This window comes from Balearica regulorum, chromosome 1 (assembly GCF_011004875.1).
Source record: "Balearica regulorum gibbericeps isolate bBalReg1 chromosome 1, bBalReg1.pri, whole genome shotgun sequence".
NCBI lineage: Eukaryota > Metazoa > Chordata > Aves > Gruiformes > Gruidae > Balearica > Balearica regulorum.
The window spans coordinates 189,841,456-189,862,558 of NC_046184.1; the positions used below are offsets into that span (position 1 = coordinate 189,841,456).

Sequence of the window (21,103 nt, forward strand, 5' to 3'; positions counted from 1 at the left end):
TTTTTGCTTTTTTTTTTCTTCTTTTTTCCCTCTCCTTAATATTTTACTTTTTTTCACCTTTCCTAAGGGAAAAATCCTAAGGGAAAAAAAAAGCGGTTTGGCCCTCCCCCCGGTGGGGCGCAGGAGGGGCCGAGGCCGCCCCCCCCCGCTCTCCGCCTCCCCCTTCGCCCTGCCCCGCTGAAAGCAAAAGTTCACGTCGTGTCACGGTGCCGTCCCCGGGCAAACCCGGCAGGAGAGCCGCTGCCTCCTGCTCTCCCGGGGCGGCCGGCCGTGGCCAGGGTTCAACACTCGTGTCGTAGGGGTGGCCGTCGGGAGGTGCGGAGGCACCGCCGGGTTCCCTGGGGCTGCCCGGCCCTGGGGAGGGGGCCGTGCCGGCAGCCGCCCCGGTGCGGCGGGGTTTGCCGTCGGGCGGTGGAGAGGGGGCAGAAGCAAACAGGGATGGGGAAAGAGCGGCGGCAGGACAAGGGTTGCAAAAATACCGTGTGTTTAATGAGTAAGCCGCTGTATTTGTCTTGATGGCTTTGTTAAACTTTGGTTGCCGGAGCGTCTTTCTCCTATGAAATAGTGGGAAAGAGTTTCCTCCTGCAGCGCAGCCTCTGCAGCCGTAGCAGGCTGGTAGCAGTAACCTGTTGGTGGTAGGGATTTGTGCTCAGCTCTGCGCAGGCTGAAGCCGAGCGGCTGGTGCTGCTCAGAGCCAGGCCGTAAGGCTCGTCCCCAGGTCCCCTTGGGCCCCGTGGGCACTGGCCACCCTCCCGGGCAGGTTGCCCTGAGCATTGCGTCACTTCTTGCGAGGCTGTGTGGCCGTGCTGGCCCTTGCCCACCATGGTAGTGGCCGCACGAGGCCCGTGGTACCTTCCAGCTGTGCATCCCTGTGGGTGGGGAAGGCTTAACGCTTCTGCCAACAAATCCTCTTCCTCTGAGGCCTCTCTTGAGAAAGTGTCACCCACCTGTGCCCCTGCTCGTTTCGGAGGTAGAGCGCGTAGTTTCGTGACGCTGTTGCGTGAGAGTGTTGTCAGAATAAGCTTTAGCTGGTAAAGGCAGAGCCTCCTCCGCCCTGTGAGGGATTAAATGATGGCAATAAATGCGTGAGGTGCATGCACCCAGCACGGTACCAGTGCGTCCTGGTGTGTTTGTGACTTTGGCCCAGTTGGGGCCAGCCAAACTCTTTGCTTCTCTTTCTAGTATCTGTATTATTTGCCTTTTTAAAAAAAGAAAGTGTCAACTCGTATTGTGTATTTATGTTTTTTTTAATTGCGTGGCTAGGAATGTTTGTTACATCAGATTTTTGTAAATTTATTTTTTTTTAGAGGTCAGCAACATCCTGCTGAGGAAATGCAGATTAATCTTAAAGTCATTTTTAGCTGAAGGCTTTTAAGGCTTTTAAAAGTAATTTATTAGTTTTTATCAATGTGTTTGACTAAGAAAATTTAAAGGATAATTATCTGAAGACATCTTTCATAAAAACCCTTAATAGGAGTGAAATGATTAATAGCTGACAACTTTTAAATAAGGTAACTTGTCACTTCAAAATGCTGGGATTTTTTCCAGTGGTATTTCAGTCTCCTTGAAAAAAAGCAAGATGCATCAATTTCAGAATGAGTAGAAGAGAACTGAAAACCAAACCAAACAAAATAAAATCAAAGCAAAGAACTCCCAAATTCAAGCGAGCAAATAAGAAACTCTGCTAGCTGTGTAACTTACTAGGTGCTTCCTATTTTACTGCTGCTCTTCCTGTGGTGCTTCAGCAAGTAAGAAGCCTTGCACTCCTCTTGCTGACAGAGCGAGCTCTTCCTATGCCCACATACCTCTGCTATGACAGGGACAGCCGTTACTAGTATGGTTTTTTGGCTGTGGTACCCTCTGGTAAAGTGCAGTAGGTACCCTGCCACTGCTAGCGGGTAAACGCACACGTACTCGCTTACCGTAATTAAGTAGTTAGTGTGTTCTGCATTGGACACATGTTGCCCTAATCCCTGCCTTTGGCTGCGTCACTGCCAGGCTGCTCAGAAAGTTACACGCTTGCAGTTTTTACCACTTTAGCCAGATAAATGCAATGTTTCTTAAACACCTTTTCAGGTTGAGTTACTGTCAGCCATTGGGTGTCAGTGCTATAACTGATCTGGTCGAGGCATGCAGCCCGTTTGCCTCGTTTAGCACCATTTATCTACAGCTCCGCTTGAGTAAGGGTTATTTTTATTTTTCAGTTCGGGAGGGTCTTGGTTTGGCCGTGCTCTGGGAGCTCCGGGACCCGCTGTAGGTGCGGGCGCAGGGCTGGGAGCGAAGCCTGAGTCAGCCAGGGCCCCGGCAGAGGAGCATCGCTCTGGCGATGAGCATAGATTAGCGACGGATTTTTCTGCTGACAGAGGGAGCGCGGGTTCGCGTTAGAGCCTGGCGCTGACTTAGGGCCGGGAGTACGTTGTGCGCGGGTGTTTCGCAGTCTGAGAATGAGAGGGTGGGGTTTTTTTTCCCCTTAAATAAAACTTTGAGACCCTTTACCTTGTTGGAGTTTGCATATTTCTAAGTGCAAACAAGTCACCTTTCAAATTATGTGCAAAATCTATGAAATACAGAAAAAATTAAAAAGCATGTGCACTTTCTGCATAGTGGCAGGGCTGTGTTTCTCACCCAGAAGATAAGGGCTAACTGCTGTAATGCTTGTGAATGTGTACTGCCCTGATTTAATATCTGATGCCAAACTGCTTTTTCATTTTTCACTGAACAGAAAAGTTCAACGGTGTCAACATTATCTGTTAGGAGCTCAAAATAGCATCCAAGTTCTTTGAATAAAAACATTCAAATAAAAATGGCTTTTTAAATAAGAGTAGAAGCTAAAGGTAGTAACATAAAATTATTAATAGTAGCATATTTAACTGGGTAAAATTGTTCTCAGTCATACATACAAAGTAGTTTATTCCAGACTTTATTAGCATAATCTCTGCTTTATAAATAAAACACCCCCTTGAACTCCAGGGGAGCACAGTCTGTGTGACCCCCCCATGCAGTGGCTATCTTGAATGAAGCACTTGGGATGGGCTTTGCCAGACCTGCTGTATTACCGAATGCGAATGAGTGCCGATAGCGACTGGCGTTACTCAGAGAAAGCTGAAGCAAGAACAAGATGTGTTTCAGAGATAACAGAGAAATTGTGAAAGTTGCATGGAAGAATGAAACTTTTCTCCTAGTAGTAGTCAAGTGAAAGCAACGTCTGGTTTTAGTGTGCAAGTGGGAGACACAGGGCTTAAGACAGTCTGTAGTCCTCCAAGAACTTCACCGCAGCTGTAGATAACTTTTTCTTTACTCAAATCTGATAGCTTTTTGGTTAATCATCATATATAAAGTATAAAATGTCTCTGTGATGTGCATATTTCATGATGTCTTTGCTTTATGGCAAAATTGTTGAGATTTATTGTAAAGGAGCTATCACAGTTAAGCTTCCTTGAATGATCTCATCCTTTTAGCCTGCTTTTGAAAATGGGTTCAAATCAAAACCTATAATTTTACTTAAAACAGAGCGTTTTGGTGGCACTCATCTGGAGGTGGATGGGCTGTTTATTTTTCACAGTGGCGGGTGTTAAGGTCGCATGGGTATTTACACCTCCTTGATTTCTAGTCCCAAGGAAACTTGATCACGTAAATTTATTTGTTGCCATTGCTGAAGGACTGAGAATAGATGATATCTAGCTGCAGAAAGATGAATGGATGTAAGCCCGAAAGCCTGAGGACAAAACAGGCGTGGGACGAGTGCTTTGGGCGGCCTTACCGGAGGAATACTCTGTGGTCATGACTCTATTCTGTAGGGAATGCAAAATATATTCTGGGTTTTTGATTCAAAAGCCACACATAGTATGAAGTGTTTGAAAGACTTTGAGAAATCAAGAATAATATTCACGGAAGTTGTCCAACCCTTTTGATTCTAGATCAGTGAACAATTTAAATTGTGGAGATATATACAATTTATTTAAAGTGAGGTTTTTATCACACATTTCTTTTTCTACGTGGAAATATCACAACTGAAGATTGCCTTGAAGAATTCCTGTGTGTTCCCTCAATGCTGGTTTCATACCTGTAGGCATTTACCTCCGTCCCTTTAGATGCTTCCCTAGGTGATTTGTGGACCCCCTAGCATCTTGTATTATACATGTAGCAGACACACACGCATATGTAAGTATTTATGTTTGTTTTTCTGTTTCTGGATTCTGCCAAGTTAGATGTGATTACAGTCATACCTTTTAACATGTGGCACTAGTAATAGCCTCAACAGCTGGAAGCTGTAGTTGCATCTGCTCTGCCGTGACGCCTGATCTCAGTGGAGTCACGCTTGGAGAAACAGCCAGACCAGTCCCAGCCCCTGCCCACCCTGTTGCGAGTTTTACTATTTAGTGGCTTGCATACCTGCTCACTGCCGCTAAAAACGTCCTTTATAGCAGCCTTCCTGGTCTGTCTGTGAGTCACCAGCTTGCATTTCGCTTAGTAAGCGAGAAGCTTTCGGGTATGAAAGTTCAGCTTAATCTTTGCAGATGCAAGGTGCTCTCCTTGCCTGCGCCCCAATAACTCACGGCAAAGCTGTATCACAATGCCCAGTTCCTTTTAAACTTAATTTTGTTTCTCCTTTTATGTTTTCCCTTTTGACCTCAGCCCTTAGCTTGAAGGGAAAAGCCCATTCTGGCCTCAAACCTGTAAGTTCCTGCCCAATTTTTGGGGGCATCCCTTGCCCCATCCCACGGCGCAGCAGGCAGGTTGTGGCCAGGAGGGACTGCGATGTCTCTCAGCACCTGGGATGCTCAAGATGCACCCGCTGCCAGTGGCTTGTGCTGTCCGGTGTCATGTGTCCCTGCATTCACGAGTGGTTTTGAGCTTCCCATCAGGGCCTTGAATTATTTGTTGGAAATAGTCTTCATTTTCTTTGCTCATTTTCTATTTGCTGTGATGTCTGTTCAGTTAATTGTATGATTACAGGCAAGATTAAACACCAAAACAAAACGCCTGAGTGGCTTTGTATACTGACTTAATGAACTAAATTTTCCATAAGTGCCTGATTTTTAAAGAACCTCAATACAAAAATGAGGTAACTGCTCTCTTTGCCACTGTATTCCTTATGACACACTCAGCTGCTTCCTTAGTATCATTGTTTTTGTATCACTTAACACTGTTTCACAAGTTGTCAGTAAAATTGGTGGTTTAGGGAACTGGGGATTTTGCTGCCTGGGATGGAAAGGGGAAGCAGTGTGGTATAAGTGGATAAAGATATTTAGGTAAGGTATGAGAGGTTTGTTTTTTTTTTTTTAAAAAAAACAACATGATCAGCAATAAAGTAGGCAATATTTTTGGTGTCTTAGGTTTTTTTAATAAGACTCTAGAAATGATGTACTCTTGAGATGCTTGTTCAGACTTTTTTTTTCAGTTTCCAAAGCATAATACTACCCAAATATATGCTCCACTGTTTACACAACTGGTGAATATTTTGTAAAATGAGTGTTTGGCTTTTGGAACAAAACTGCTGATACATTCTGCAGCCACAGATTTGTGAAATATGTAGGGCTGTGGCTACAGAGATTCAACCTTCAGCCCCTTCTGTTTTGTTCATAGATGAAACAAGGATTTCTAATGGAAATGATTTTATAACCTTGAGTAATGAATACTGAAGTAAGATGCAGTGAAGATACCTGGTAAATAGTTTCTTTTCCTCCTTCAGAAACATGTAAAAATGGATATATTTACTTTATTGTAAATAAAGTAAAATAAAATATTGTACGAAGAAGGAACTTCAAATTCACTGATGCTGGCTGCTGCTAGTCATAGTTAAGCATATGGTAGTGAATTCTAATATTTTAATGAATTTTGTAGCATTTTGTTTGTAAGTGTAGTTGCCAAAATGGGTTTTAAATATTAGGGAAAACACTGCTCTTAGTGACGATAGGCTGCACTTCAGAAATGAAGTGCATTGGGAAGAGTCACATTTTGAAGAACAGCATCTCTGCTGCTCCACAGAGAGCTTCAGCATGAATTAAATTGATCTCTGAGGACAAGTGCTATTCACACTGAAGTATTATTTCTAAATACACTTAGTAAATGTTATTCAAGTGTGTTCATCAAATGGGGTGCTTCATTCCTGTACTGTAGTTTGTGATATGCAGACGTCTTAAGTTAGCAGTGCAGCAGCTGTATCATGAAGTTTCTTGGTAGGTCTCCATTCCTAACAGAGGAGGGGGAGGAGTAAAAAGAACGATGTCAGCTGCTTTTACTGAATTGATGATTATCTGCTAAAAACTTCATTAGACCTTGTGCTAGATTTCGATAGTGGATACTGGTCTTTACCAGATCACTTAATATCTAAGGAGGCAAATGTATTTAGTTTTGAAGCAATTCTGCAGTAAATGGTAAAGGTTTAGCAAAGCTTTCCTTTGTGGTACATGGGACCAGAAGTGGCTAGGTTTAAAAATGTGGTCACTGAAAACCTCCTGGGACTCTTGACAGCTGCTGCATCAGACAGAGATTGGAAATTTGCTGGAGGAGCGGAGGGGAGCTCTCAATTTGCTCAGACAGCTTACTGTTGTTAAAGGCGTCTTGCATCACTGCACAGTATCAATGATGTTATAGTTCTGTTTGAAAATACATCTTATTCTAGAGTTAATTAAACTTAAAGGTACAAGTCTTCTCTTGTTCTAGCCATAGAAACGTAATTTTTGGGAATGTTAGGAATCCATGCAGCTGGAATTGCATTCAGTCCTGTTGCTGCTTCAAGCCAGAGTGCCAGGGATAGCTGTGATTGCATTTCTAAGCAGCCCGTGTTTCCCCATGTGCTTTGCTGGTGTGTTAACTGCAGCCCAGGCTCACGTTGGTGTGAGCATGTGAGGCTCCTTTTTCATTTTGTCAAGGCTAGTTTTGTTGCATAGGTCTACGGGGTTGTGTTGGTAAAGGGGTTGTGTTGGTTGTGCTCCGGTAAGTTCCGGAGCCTGGCATGTGCGTGCTTGAGAGAGTGTACTGTGTGTGTGCGACACAGTCTCTAAAATAGTACATATTCAGATTTAAATTTGGATTGATTGCCAAAAAAGTGTTTTCAAACAGAAGTGCCCTTAACCCATAGTATTTGCTGACTAAATTATGTCTCCTAGCTATGCTTTGTAATATGTAAGAGCTCTTATTTAATTAGTATTTTTTTTTTAATATCATACAGAGGCTACTTCATGCCAGACCTCCTTGCTTCTCCTGTGTCAGGCTGTGAAAGGGTGAAGTAGGCTGCTCTCTGCTTCTTGAGTGTTGCCATCTTTCTCTAGAAATGTTAGAGACACCCCCCTTTTGATTTAGTTAGTATGAGAATGAAATTTTCATCACGCGTGGAAATCAAGAAATTAACCCCTTTTTTTTTAATGAAATGAGTGGTGTGCGAACGTGAAGGAGTTATACATGTAAGCAGCCTTTGTGCTCTCCATGGAAACTGTAGTTTTGGGGAAAGTTGAAGGTTCATAAAGGCAGGAGATGCAGAGGGCAGCTGGTGAGGCTGATAGGTTGCAGAGGAGGAGGGTAGCAAGGGAGCAAAAGGGCTATATCTGGTGTGTGTGTGGGGAGCTACACCGCTGCTGTTCACCTGGAGCTCGTCTTAAATCTCCGTGCTGGAGCTGGCGGTGTGTAGATGGGCAGTAGCCGCTACGTGCAGGCTGTGTCCCTGGCTGCCCCTTCTGCTGGCAGATCTACCTTCTGGGGAATCCCTGTTCCCACTGATGGTCTCTCCTTTAATGCTGCAGTGATATGTGCCTCCTGGCGTAGGCAGAACTTGTGACCTTTTTAATATGCTGAGCTATTTAAATTTATACAATTTAATTCAAGTTTGAGTTGTTTTCCGTCCCCCCCCCCCCCCCCCCATTTTGGCAGTTACCGTGAGTGGGCAGCAGAGGATCTTTGATTTGCTTTTTTTTGGGAAGGGGAGCTCGGGAGCATTGGGATACAGACATTCATTTTGTAGCAGAAAATTGAAGTGAAAATTTCATAATTGCGTGCTTCTTTCTCTCCTTCCTAAACAAGGGCTATATGTATAGTTCAGAATATGGACTCTAACTGTCCAAATACTGTTGGCAGTCTCGTTTGCAATGAAAAGGTAGCAACTTCTTCAGTTTTCTTATGCTTAACTCCAGAAACTGTGACGTGGGTGGAGTTTCACTTACCCATCACTGACTTTTCAAACTATGCAGTTAGATAAGACTGAAGCAACTTGCTATAAATGTGGTGACTTGTTAGACCGCATTTATTGTGCAAATGAGCTTACATCCTGCAAGATCAGCAGAAACGCTTAATGTTTGCCTGGATGGAAATTAATTAAAATTTGGCGACTGAAATTAAAGGAATGGATTTGTTGCCCGTTGTGTTATGTGAAGCTGCCTTTCAGTTCCCACAGTGGGAATTAGTGCAATTGCATATGTTTTTTTGGCATGTCTGAGTTTCAAGTCCAAGTCGGTGCTAAGTTCTGGCATCTGTAGCTTTCTTAGATTTAGGCAAAACTTGTTTCACTTTGTCTGCTGCCGTTTAATGTATGTTAAATGTATTTGAAGCCGCTAACAGGAGTAAGGACACTAACAATCCAAAAATACACTGTTGTGGTGGTGGTGGAGGCTGATTTGCTCATAACTTGCATTTGCTTAAAACTGATTCGAGTTAATCTGCTAATTTGAATGTAATTGTTAGAATAAAAAAAAGTACCTATGCTATAGGTATCTTGGATATATATCCAGATTTAAATTTTGATTGCCAAAAGCATACTTACAGACTGAGAGATCTTTAGTGTTTGCCAACTTAATTATATCTTATAGCGATGCTTTGCAATATATAGAAACTCCTAATTAGATATGCAAAAAATGAAGATGCTGTTATTCAGAGATGCCTCATAGCAGGCCTCCGCAGTTCTCCCCTGTCAGGATGTGAAAGGATTACGCGCTCTGTGCTCCCGCTCGCTGTTAATGTGTTGATTTCTCTTTCCAAAAATACTCTCTTCAAATGTGAACCTTCAAATTAAATGTAATTGTTTGCAACCCCCACCACCCCTTCTCCCAGAAAACCTGGCTCTGAAGGGATCCCGGTGGCGCGCTGAGGGAAGAGGGATTATTCCCGCTGTTGGCTCCCCTCTGGAAATGCTTAATTAGCAGGTGTAATTTGTAACCGTTTGGTTAGTCCCCCTCTCCTTTCCTTGCCGTTCCCCTGCAGCGCTGCCCTGTGAGGCTCCGGCATCGGAGCGCTGCGGGGCCGAGGGCTGCTCCCAGCTGCCCTCAACAGCGGTCCCCTCGGATGCAAGCCTTGGAAGGCGTGAAGAGGCGGGGAGGTGTGAGCAGAAGGCTTTTCGGGAAAGCCTGGAGCCTGGCTTCTGCCCCGGCGCTGGCAGGGTGCTGCTGCGCGGGTTTCGCTGGGTGTCGGAGCCGTGACCCGGCGGCTGCTGGCGGGGTCCTGCTGCACCGCTGCTGTCTGTCGGGCTGGTGTGGGGGTACTGCTGTTTGCTGCTCGGGTGTGGGGGGAGGTCAGGGAAAGGAATCGCATTTCCTCCTATCGGTTACAGGGAGGAGTTTGCAGTGATACACCACATCGGTCCCTCGCAGCTTGGGGCCGTTCAGGTGCATCCCCCGGCCGTGCTGCTGCCTTTCTTCCTCAGTGAGGCGTTCCAGCCTGTCCAGAGGCTCAAGGCGAGGAAAGCAGTGCTTGTGCTGAACTGAAAGATGCACGATGGAAGTGTTGTTCCAAGATAAATATTTCTTGATTAGATTCCTTAGTATTACTACTAATTATATATATATTTTTTAATGAGCTTTGCGATGATGTTAAGGAAGGTTAAGTTGCCGGGGCCAGATCTGGTTCAGGTATTTGCAGTTGCTGTTTGCCTCTCGCCACCCTTACACTTGTCCTACTTCAGCCCTGCCTCTTTGAGCTGAGCTCTGCTCAGCTGATGGATCTGCAGCTCAAACCAGAAACTACTTGAAATTCTGGGTGAGGACACAGCCTCACACGTGATCTGATCAAATTGTGTTATATAATTCAAACATAAATAAAAATGCGCTACATATTTTTATCTAGCTAGATATATTTAGATCTTAATTATTTTCTAGAAATCTATAGTGAAGGAAGCAGTACCAAAAAAAGATGTAATTTTTTTTTTTCAGATGTGAAAAGCCAGCGTGACTGCAGGTTTAACTCGGAGCAGCTTCGCTTTTTCATGGTTATTACAGCATCTTGGCCCTGCCCTCCTTGGGATGGTGTTAAGGCAGAGCTGGAAGGCACTTCTGTGTTTTAAATGCAGGTGGCATGATGCTTGGAAACCTTGGAAAGGTGTGGAGAGGGCTGAACCAGGAGCTTTCTCTTTTGGCTCAAATTGGGGGATTAATTATTTTTTTTTGCCTTATTTCCCCTTTTTCCTTGATGAATATACACAGCCTCTAAGTAAAACTATTGTGTCAGGTCTGTACGGCTGACCCTTTGCTGCAAGAGCTGAGGGTCTCTCTTAACGTTGTGTGAGTGTATATTCTAGCTCATGGAGTATTAGTTCTGGTCTAGGGTCTGGTCCCTGGTGCTGTTGGTGTGTGGCGCCCTTATCCACAAATGTAGTAAATGCAGTCAATGCTTTCTTGAAATAAAAATGAGGACGGGAGTTTAAAGCAGTATTTTAAAAGGTAGCCTGTTGAAATTGATTTTTGGGAAAATAAAGACATGCTATCTTAATGCAGACTTTTCCATGCTTGTTAGGAAACTTGAGTCGCTCTTGAATAATCCAGTTTGTTCAGTCTATGAAAACCTGATACTGCAGTCTTGCCTATTTCTTCTTTACAGTTCTGTGGCAATGACATAGTAATAAGTATTAAAAGGAGAAACCATAATCTTCTCTGCTTGCAGTCCAAGCCAATGCTAGTCATTCCCTGATGCTATGAAGTCATCCTTTGCTTTGAGGTTTCTAACTAAGACTTTGCTCCAAACGCCTGCTCTGGGTGAGTGGTGGTGGCATTAGTGAGGGAGTCCTGGCACCCTCCCACTGCCTCTGACCCCTCTTCAGCCCATCGTCCTGTGCCCGAGGAGACAAGTTCTGCAAAGTCCACCCCGTCCTTTGACAGCAATCCCTCCTTCCCCCTTCTGGAGCTCTGGAACAAAAATGAAGATGTAAATGAATTTGCAATGATTGCACAACCCAGTTATGCAATGAGGCTGACGTGGTAGCATATACATATGTAGAAAACGCCTTTTTGAAGAGATGACATTAAGCACAGTTTCACCACCTTCTCCCCAAAGATGAGGGTAACTGCGTTACTGGCTTCACCCCCTGGCTGGTTAACCTGGGTATTAAAGCACACCAAATATTCAGCTTCTGTTGACCGAGGATTATTGTTGATGGAGCAAAAAAATAAATTGATTCTCGTGAACTGTTTATTTGGGAATGAGTTTTTTAGCTTGTGGCCCAGAGTCAAGGCAATTAACGTTACAGTTGTTACTCCTGAGGAAGTGTCCTGCACTGTAGTGAGTTTTTGTACTGTCAGCATAATCTAAACCATCTTTTAAGTGTCGGCTTTTTTTTTTTTTCAAATTAGCGATGAAGTTTCAGTGGGAGGGACTGTGTGCTAGTCCAACAGGTCCGTGAGCGAGTGCTCAGTGTTCCTTGCAGCTGGGAACCCAATTCCTTACCCAATTTCTTACTTCCTATGGTTTTTAATTTCTCTGGAAGAAGTTGTGTGGGACTGCTGACTCCTGCCTTTTGAGTGAAGGAGAGGGAATGATAGCACGGTGCTCTAATCACATTTTTGGGGCAGGCTGATTGGTAAGGCTGCCTTGACGCTGAATGTGACACAGTTTTTTGGGGGTTTTTGTCGCTTTCCTGGCAAGCTGCCCTGTGGGTTATGGGGGCTGGTGGCCAGTGCTGCCCTGGGAGCCTGGAGCGGGACCATGGCCAAGCAGAGGCAAGATGCCCCTCACTGCATTCACTCACCCCTTCGGGGGTATTTGCTCGCTACCTGTGTCCTCTGTGGACTTGTGACTGAGCTGGGGGGCTGTGACTGGGGCTGGACGTGGCTCCCTCGGTGGATGTTATTACCAGGCAGTTTCTTGCAGATGTTTTGGACTTAACTGCTGATGCCTTGGGGCAGGGAATATAGACTTCCTGAGGTCCCTTCCATGGCTTCAACTGAGCAGATTTACATTTAGCTACTGGGCCTGTGGGAAGTTGTTTTCCCAACTAAGGTGTATGGTCTCTAGAAACTGAATCCATCCCATCTCACCAGAAATGGCTGGTGCCATCATTAATGGGATGTGCGGTGGCTATCAGCCTGACTTTGGCTGGTACTTTTTTTACTTATGTGTGGGAAACTAAATCTTTTTGTCCCTCAGTTGCTTCTCTTCTTGAGGATTAAGTCCTGGTAGGTAGAACAAATAAATGGTGATATCTTCATATATAATGCTTATTGCTGGTTGAATGAAAAATTCTGCAAACTAAGCAAGTAGGCTGACCTGACGACTCCTCGTGACAACTGCCTACTTTAAGTTAACATTCAGAATATTTTTATCCTAGTTTACTCCTTAGAGGCTAATAGAGTGCTGCTAGAGTAATTTTCAGATGAATCATGCCATCTGCCATACATGCTTTGCTGTCTCAGCAGTAGGGGAGGAGAGGGAATATATACATACAGTGGTCTAAAACAGTATGTTTGCATTCACTGTAAAACTAATTTAAGTTTGAGCTTTTCCCCCCCCCCCCCAGCAGACTTTTTATATTCTTGCTTTGGTTATCAGTTTTAACCTGTGGCTCCAGCATTGATATTACTCTGTTGGGTGGTCAGTGCCAAACTTTGCAGATTCACAAGGCATGCTTGATCTGGCCTGCTAGTGAGTTGAAGTAGAGCATAGCAAGGTCCTGCTTTGAAAACACAGTTTAAATGTTGACCCTTGGGATTGCCAAACTGAGCCAGCTGTAATTTGCACCACCCTTAAAAAAAAAGAAAAAAAAAAGTTGTAGACAAATGACACTGGAGCGTGTAACCTGGCAGTGTAGAAGGAAAGGTCACTTATGGAATGAGTTCTGTAGGGCTGATGTTCAAGGGTTGCTCTTCCAGGAGCTCTCCTGAGCCAGGGGAGGAGCATCCCCAGCACGCAGCCATCTTACCTGTGGGAAAGAGCAAGCTGGCATTTGAAACCAAAAATTCATAACCACAGTGGAGCATTGGACATGTTGTGTCCCATCTCGTGTTTTGTCCAGCAGCAATTATTTGGGAGGCTAGCCAATCTGTTAGTAAGATTCATGGGTTTGGATTTGGGTTTGGAGAGGGCTGGAATCATAATCTTGAGTAGTTTGTACTTCAACCCTATTCCATCTTTGAGAACAGGCTATAATATTAGATAATGCTTTAATTATTACCAGGCAGAGTAAATTTTTCTGTTATAATATATTAAAAATCTTCCCTTGCTGCCTGTCCTAAAGATTTAATTTTCTCATAAATTGATTTGACTGGTGAACTGTTGCACCAAAAAGTACTAATAGATTTTGTGCTTTGTTCGTGTCTTTAAGCTTTTTACAAGAATTTTATCTCATGTGCTTGGCTTTACTGCCCTGATAAACCGTATTTGAAGAAATTGAGAGCAGAATATCGATGTGTGGAGCAATTAAACTGTTTTCTTCCCTTTTCATGCATTTCACCCCCGCCCCGCAAGGGAATGATATATCTGGTAAACTCCAGAATTCATTATGTGAGGTCAGTTGAAGGCCTGAACAATAGCATGCTCTCTTTTCAGGCAAGAAAGACAATTTTTAAATGCCAGGCATTAAAACCAAAGATCGCTTGCCTATGGAGAGAAGTTGTTGCACCAGATATCGAGCTGACATGCAGGCAGATCTCTGCTACCCTTAGATGTGGATTAGTTTATGCCCTGGAGCAAATGGGTTATTAACTCTTGTAATTTTATTTTAGCATGTTTAACAACAGATACTGTTGTTTATAAAACCCATTTAATCCCTTTTTAATCACTGCAAGCTATTTTTCCAATAGTTATCCTGCAGCCATGGGTTCCAATGGTTAGTTATTTACTGAGCAAAACATAGCATTTGTCTCTTTGTGTATTTTTTTGTAAAATCATTCTTTAATGCCTTGGATTAGAGTTAAAAAAAAAAAAAAAGGAAAAGAAAAAGTTAGGCCTCTACTTCTGTTCTTTCTCCTCTCTCTTCATCCACCAACTCTTCCAATACCTGCAGCAGCCCCTTCCTTTTGCTCTTTACTCTTTGGACTCTCTCTGCCGCATCCTCGTTTCCCTTCACTTTTCCCTGGCCACTGCTGTTGCTGATGTGAAACACCAGCAGATAATCCTGGCAGATTTTTATTAGCTTGGGCTTTGCTCTGCACCTCAAGGCATTTATTGATAAATAGGGGCCTTGTATTATGAGATGTATAAACAGGAGCATGTGACTGCCCTCTGTATTGGATTTGAGAACGTAGGAAATGGTGGCGGCAGCGGTGTCGTCATGATGCTCTTAAAGGAGGCAGTGCCTTTTCTTAGAGCCAGGGGTACTGTGGAGGAAAGGCTGGCAAGCTTTCAGGAGTGCAGGAGGTTCTTCACGTGTGAAATAAAAACCATTGACTTCAAAACTATACACAGCTGAGAAGAAATATTTTCATTTTTGAAGATGATCAGAGCAAGAGCATCATTGGTGGGTGTAGTGAAAGGGCACCAGGGGAGGTGTAGGGCTGAGTGGCTGTTGGAGCCTGAAGAGGTTGATGGGAGAGGAGGAAGACAATAACCCACTGTAGTTATCGGCATCATTGCTTGATCTTTTCCCCATATTTCCCATCTACTCCTGGGGCAAGAGCTGGTGTTTGCTGTGTTTTTTCACTGCCAGCCAGCTGTTGCCTTGCAGCACAGATACCCAGCAGTCAAACCGATGCTGCAGCCTGTCCTTTGGGAACCAGGCTAAAGCAAAAGCACACCAAACATCTTAATTGTCAAGTTATAATCCAGGTTGAGACAGAAGTAAGAAATATTTACACCAAAAATTACACCAGATTAGGTGTCTTTAGCTAGGCATGTTGTGTAAAAGTAGCAGTAAACGGCATTTAAAATATGCTTCCTGCCAGGGTCTTTGAGCCTCTTATATTTTCCTGTCTGTGACCCAGGGCAGCGTTGTGGCTGCGGAGGTTTCTTCTCAGGTAGAAGTTTCCAAACTGCTCCAGTTGTTCTGCTGAACAACAGGGTTTAGTAACGCACCAGCTGGATTTGCAGTTTTGGCCCAGGGTGGCGTTTCGTTTTCACGAGCAAGTTCTCAGGGCGGCATCCCTGCGGTGGCCCAGCAGCTGGTGTCCCTGCACAACCGCAGCGCGCGAGGCTGGGGACGCAGGCGTCGTGGGGGAGTTTGCTGTGCTGCCCTCTGTAGACTTTTGGGGTGACTGACTTGAGTCCCATCTCCCTTCCTCATTTGGAGGTCAAGGAAATGGAAAGGGAGAATTTTTGCTCTTCTGGACTAAGTATGTTTGGATACACGTGGATGGCCCATCTGCACAGAAGGAGGGGTGGAGAGCCTCAAGCCTTTTCAGGTTTGCTGGCCACTGTGCCAGGATCTTTCAACATTTTGCAAAAATCTGTCCTCTCTGTGCCAGCCACTGGGATGCAATTTATCAATGCTACCTTGCATGTGGGGGTAGTTTTGTGCTCTGTCAAGTGCATGTCTAGAAAAAAAAAAAAAAATATATGCACCCTATAAGCTACTTACAACGCAGTGTGAAAGATGAGGAATGAGAGTGATAACATTTATGTCTTTCTGGCTGTAGGAGCTTTACCTCTTGGCTCTAATTAAGCCAGTGTTTAGCCTGTGAATATTTTTTTCTTAATGTTGGGACATCTGCTATTGCAAGAGATTTTGCCATCGGGGCTGAATGGCATAAAGTGAATACCTGCCTGACTTGAAATAATTTGATTAGTCTGTCTTTCACTGGGAGAATCCGTTGCTCAGGCCTATCCCACAGATAAATGAATCATGCAAAGGAGAAATTGAAATTGCCAAGCAAGGCTTTAAGTTTGTTGCAGTTAAGTGACTGTTAAATGAGCTTTGCTGTAGGAAATGTGCGTTTTCCTGGAAATGTCTTTAACATGATCTGAATTATACTGAAATGTGAAACTTCCTTCCAAATTTAAGGAAAAAAACCCCCAAACCAAACACACAACAGAGGGCAGAATATGCTTTTATTGTCAGAAATTTGTGACCTGGTTTATTGCTTGTGCTCCTGATTTGCTAAAGTACTTCTAGCCCTGAATTTTATTACATGAGGAATAGAAATAGAGTAGCAAAACACATCTGTACTGACCTGAATATTCCCTCTCCCCATTAACACCTTTTTTCCCTGCCATGTAAATCTTAAGTTAATGTTCACATAGGTAGCACCAGTAAGAAAAGTAGATCTCGTTTGCCATTTAAGATTTGACTTTTCACCTTCTACTGGCAACCTAAAGATCACATGTGTAACTGCTGATGGGAACCGGTTGTGCGAGAGTCTGATGAGGTTCTGAGGTTCCTCTGCACCATTGAAGCTTCAAAGTAGGAAACAGAGGTTTCTCTTTTGTCCCTGACTGGTTAGCTGGTGTGTAGACCACAGTCCTGAACTCCAGGTGAGGTTGCCTGAAGTTACAAAGCCTAATAGTTGCCTTTAGTTAAACCTAGTGGTTCCTTTCCGCGCGTTGACTTTTGTGATTCAAAGTACCTCTTGGTGTGGCAAGGAAAGCCCTTGGGTAACAAGAGAAAGGAAAGAAGACGGCTAGATATGAAGAGGGTTATGTAGTCTGCTTTTAGCTTAGGAGGCTGGTCTATTTAGGATCAGTAGCCGGTGAAGGAGAATAGGTTCCTGCTCTAACTGTTCACAAGGAGAAATTTCATCAGGCATGGTGAATAACTCCCTAGAAATGAGGCAGCCCTTGGGAACATCCCCAGAGATCCTTTTAGGCTCAAATTATGAGATACCATCAGTTTAGGGAAAAGGCCAAGGAACAGTTTCAAGTGTTGACAAAATAACCATCAAATTCAAGCCAGTGGTCCTGAGTGCATAGGACTAAGATGGTATCTCGGATGATGTTGTTTCCAGCTCATGTGAGGACTTTGTATTTTGGCTTCTTGAGGGACTGGCCCAGTTTGCCCTGTCATGCAGATGTTAAGAGTTCAGGAACTTCTGGGTTTCTCTCTGTACAGGCTGTATTTTGGCAAATTGATTTGGAAACCAAGCTCTGAGCATCACCTTGTCCATACCACAGTGGCCACTAAAGGATTGGGAAGAAGGTTCTCTAAGAGGGATTAAAAAAGCACGAATCTCCTAGTCTGTAGAGAAGTCAGGGATGTCACATGGAGTAGCAACAGTCTGCTCCTCCAAGGAGGTGGAAAGGCGACGGTCTTACATGGGGTTTAACCAGCGCCTGACTCCCTGCTTGCCAGCACTGGGACATCTTAACTCTGGTCTCTTAAAGGCTGAGCACAACCACGCAGTTCACACATAGATAGGGTTAATATTATTTTTTTTTTTCCCAAATAAATAACATAACTTCCATGAGTGTGCAGTCTGAGAGGATTCTCTCCCTTTTCCATTTTGAAAGCCAAACGGGATACGGAACAGTATGCTGTGCATCCTGGTTGCGTATGATGAAATACATTCTTTGAACCAGAGATGGCCATGACATCCGTCAGTCTCAGGCTCGTCCGCTCTCAGGACAGACGTAAGAAATATCTGAACTGTGAGTTGTTTTGTGCTTCCTAGAAAGTCTGCAAAGGCTAGATGGTTTCGATACAGGGACAAAGGCTATAACGTGCTGGTAACCTCAGTGGGTTGCAGAGAAATTTCCTCATATTTAGGAGTAGTAGGGTTTTGAAAATCAAAGCAAACAAATGTGTTTTGGTTGTGGTGTTTATAAGAAAAGACGAGAGAGAGGAAATGAGAAGACTTTGAAATGTGAGTTAAATCGTGAGTGCCACGAGTTGTTGTGTTTTTGTCGTTTTTTGCTTTGTAAAATCCTGCTTTCTCTTGCTGAGGCTTAGTAAGGAAAGTTTTACTTTCTAAAGCGAAGATGATGTGTGTTACAAAGAAAAGGAATATCTTAAAGATACACAATCTGCTACGTAATGGAAGGGTTTGTTATGGAGAAAAACTGCAACATTAAAACCTTATAGGATTTCCTCTTAGTTCAAAAAAACAATCTTTACCTGGAAGCATGAACTCTTCAATAACATTGTAAATGCAGATGAGAATAAAAGAAAAAGATACAGAATGAAACGAATGAGAAAAAAAGAACAAGCTGCAATTAAAAAGGAAAGTAACCTGCTATGCATTGTATTTACAAAAATGGCTATTCCCATGCAGAAAATTAAAATACTAAAAAGAGTCAAAGGAAGAGCTTGTGTAATTCAAGGCTTGGCTTTTTCCAACTTTGTTGTCCAGTACAGTGTATGACGTCTGTCTGCAGGTCTTCTCTTTAGACATATATATTCTTTTCCATGATCTTTGGGTCAGAAGGAAGAGGGGTTTTTTTTGCTCTTACTGCTGTAGGATAGAAAAGAACAGACCTCTGCTTTCAGAAGCAGTGCTGTGTAATGTCATTGAACGGATCTGTTCACAACACAGGCCAAAATGGAAATAAAAAAAATAATAATCCAGAAGCATAAAATGAACCATTCTTCCTGTATTTTTTAATAGTTGAAATGCAAATTGTGAAAGGGATTAAAAATTATAAGTCTATCTGTGGGATATTTATAAATCCTAATTTCTTGCCATTCCAAATTCTGTGTGCTTGTGCTTCCCTGTAGTGTTGTCATTGAAATTGTTTTGATTTGTAATGCTTTTTGAAGTGTAGCTCTGATGTGAAATGTGGCCCAAAAATGATGGAAACTTTACTCAGTTTAGAAAAAACCTTTAATGAGTCACAAGGCAGTAATGAATCCAGCTTCTGTGCTCATCACTGTAATATTCATTATTATGGCTAACTGCCGTAAAACAAAAAAACCCAAAAAACCCCCAAAACAAACAAAAAAGAAGGTTCAGTTCAAGAGTTAAGTAGCCTTGCTTGGGATCTCCTGTTTTGCTCGTGGTGGGTAGCACCTTGCTGGCCAGTCCAAGCTCTGTTGTAGACCTCGTGGACCTCCCAAGAGACGTTGGTTAAGAGAGGCCAAAAGGTGCTGTGGAGTTTGGGGAACATGTACTGGGGGTTTGCAGTATTTGGGGAGCTGCAAAAGATAAAGGAGTGAAAGTAGCTAAGTTGGAAAGGGGGTGCAGATCGTGGGGTTGAGGTTATGCCCATGGGAAGCTGTGTGGGACACGGATGGGGGGTATATCTGCAGGAAACCATGGCATGATGTGTTGTGCTTGCGTAGCTTTAGTGTATCAACCTTTCACATGCCAGTATTTTCATTGACATGTATTTGTATTGAAGACAACTGAGAGGAGCAATTACAAGCAAAGGCAAGCCTGAATGCATTGGAAACCTCTACAAAATAGCCTAAAGCCTAGGGAGGCCCCAGAGGAGAGGCGTTTTGGTGTCCTCGCTGGCAGTGGTGGGGCAGCTGAGGAGGAGCATGGGGCAAAGGAGAGGGCTGGAGCTGCCAGGGGACTGGTGGGGGAACCTGGAGCTGAATCTGGGACTGTGAGTCAAAGTCCCATGACTCCATTGCAGGACCATTAGTCCTTTTAAGTAGCTGCCTTAAGGGCTGCCAAGAATTAAGGCTGATGGATAGCACCAGAACAAAACTCAAATTATTTGGGGTTTTCAGCTAGAAAGCAGCATGGGGTAGAAACTGACACTGCAGTGTGTCTCACAGGCAAACTGGCACGGTAAAACGTGCATGGGAAGAAAAAATCTGGCCTGCTGCAATTGTAGCTGAGTCCTGACCGCTGTTACCCAAAGGATCTTGAGGTTTCACAGGTCATGATAAATTTGGGTTACCGAAGCATGCCTAAGAAACTGCAAAAAGGATATGCAAGAAATGGAAATTGTTAATTTGTACATTTAAACTGTTTAAAGAATTGCAGTCAAGAGACACCACTTTAAAAGCACTTTGTACTTTTATCTGTATTTTTTGTACAGTATTAGACTTTCGGTCATAAATAACTTAGTAGTTATTGATTACCAGTTTATTAGCAGTAGTACTCTGGGAATTAATATCTGCTTTTCATACTCCAGTCTAAAGCATTAATTCACATTTTTTTATTCTACATATAATGCAGAAAAATGTCAGTTTTTTTCCTACAATGAAATATTGGAGAAATTTTATATTCTCTAATACGTGTTATTTTAATTCAAAGAATTTTTGCATTCTTTGTATATCTAATGCCAATTGCTGTTTATTTCAAATATGCAGTGTCATACAGCTCGCCATTCTTTGAGACAGATATTTCCCCTGGAAACAATCAGGGCTGTCTTTGTGATATTCACTCTAGTTTTTTTCCTTTTACAGTTTGTGCAAATACTGGTCTATTTGTGTTTTCTACTATTTCAGGTGGTATTCCTTCTTTCTTTAAAAATGTATGCTACTTAAGACTTTTATATAAAATACACTTATACATTTTTCTATATTCTATTTTTCTATATTATTCTGTTACTTTAAGTGTTCTGTGTATAAAAATATGTGCTCCAAATTTCAGCTTGAAGTAGCCATCTTAGTATGTCTGTGTTTTTTGTTTAAGTCCATAAAATAGTAACGTTTATTTTCTAGTTGTTAGTTCTTTTAGTTTGCAAGTGGTGTAAGGACGGATTGCACCTTGCTTGCAATATTCCTGCTATTATGTATTTCTATGTTAGATAAAGGATGAGTATTTTGGGGATGCTGGCGTTTCATCTGTCTCAATACTTTTCAATGAGACAATTTGTGTGGTTTGTATGTAGCGTTTGGGCAGCCCTGCCAGAAGTAGGGTACTATTTGCTTGCTAGTAGTGCACGACGCAAGAGAAAGCACCTTTCCTCTGGAGTTTACAGCCGGAGGTCCTGAGTGTGCAAACACACAACTGAGCAGTTGTGAGCACTGGAACTTGATTAAAGACAGCTTCTGGGGAGCAAAAGTGCAGGCGAGGTGAGAGCTTAGACCTTTACCTCAGCTCAGGCAACCCGTTGTTTACAGGAGCGAAGTGGTGGAATCACTCTG

The 21,103-nt window shown here is 43.2% G+C and overlaps 1 protein-coding gene across 1 annotated transcript in view; it reads left to right on the forward strand.

Moving 5' to 3' along the window:
• FOXO1 (forkhead box O1) overlaps positions 1–21,103 on the forward strand; it is a 65,639-nt gene that overhangs the window by 1,062 nt on the left and 43,474 nt on the right. The window lies entirely within an intron of this gene.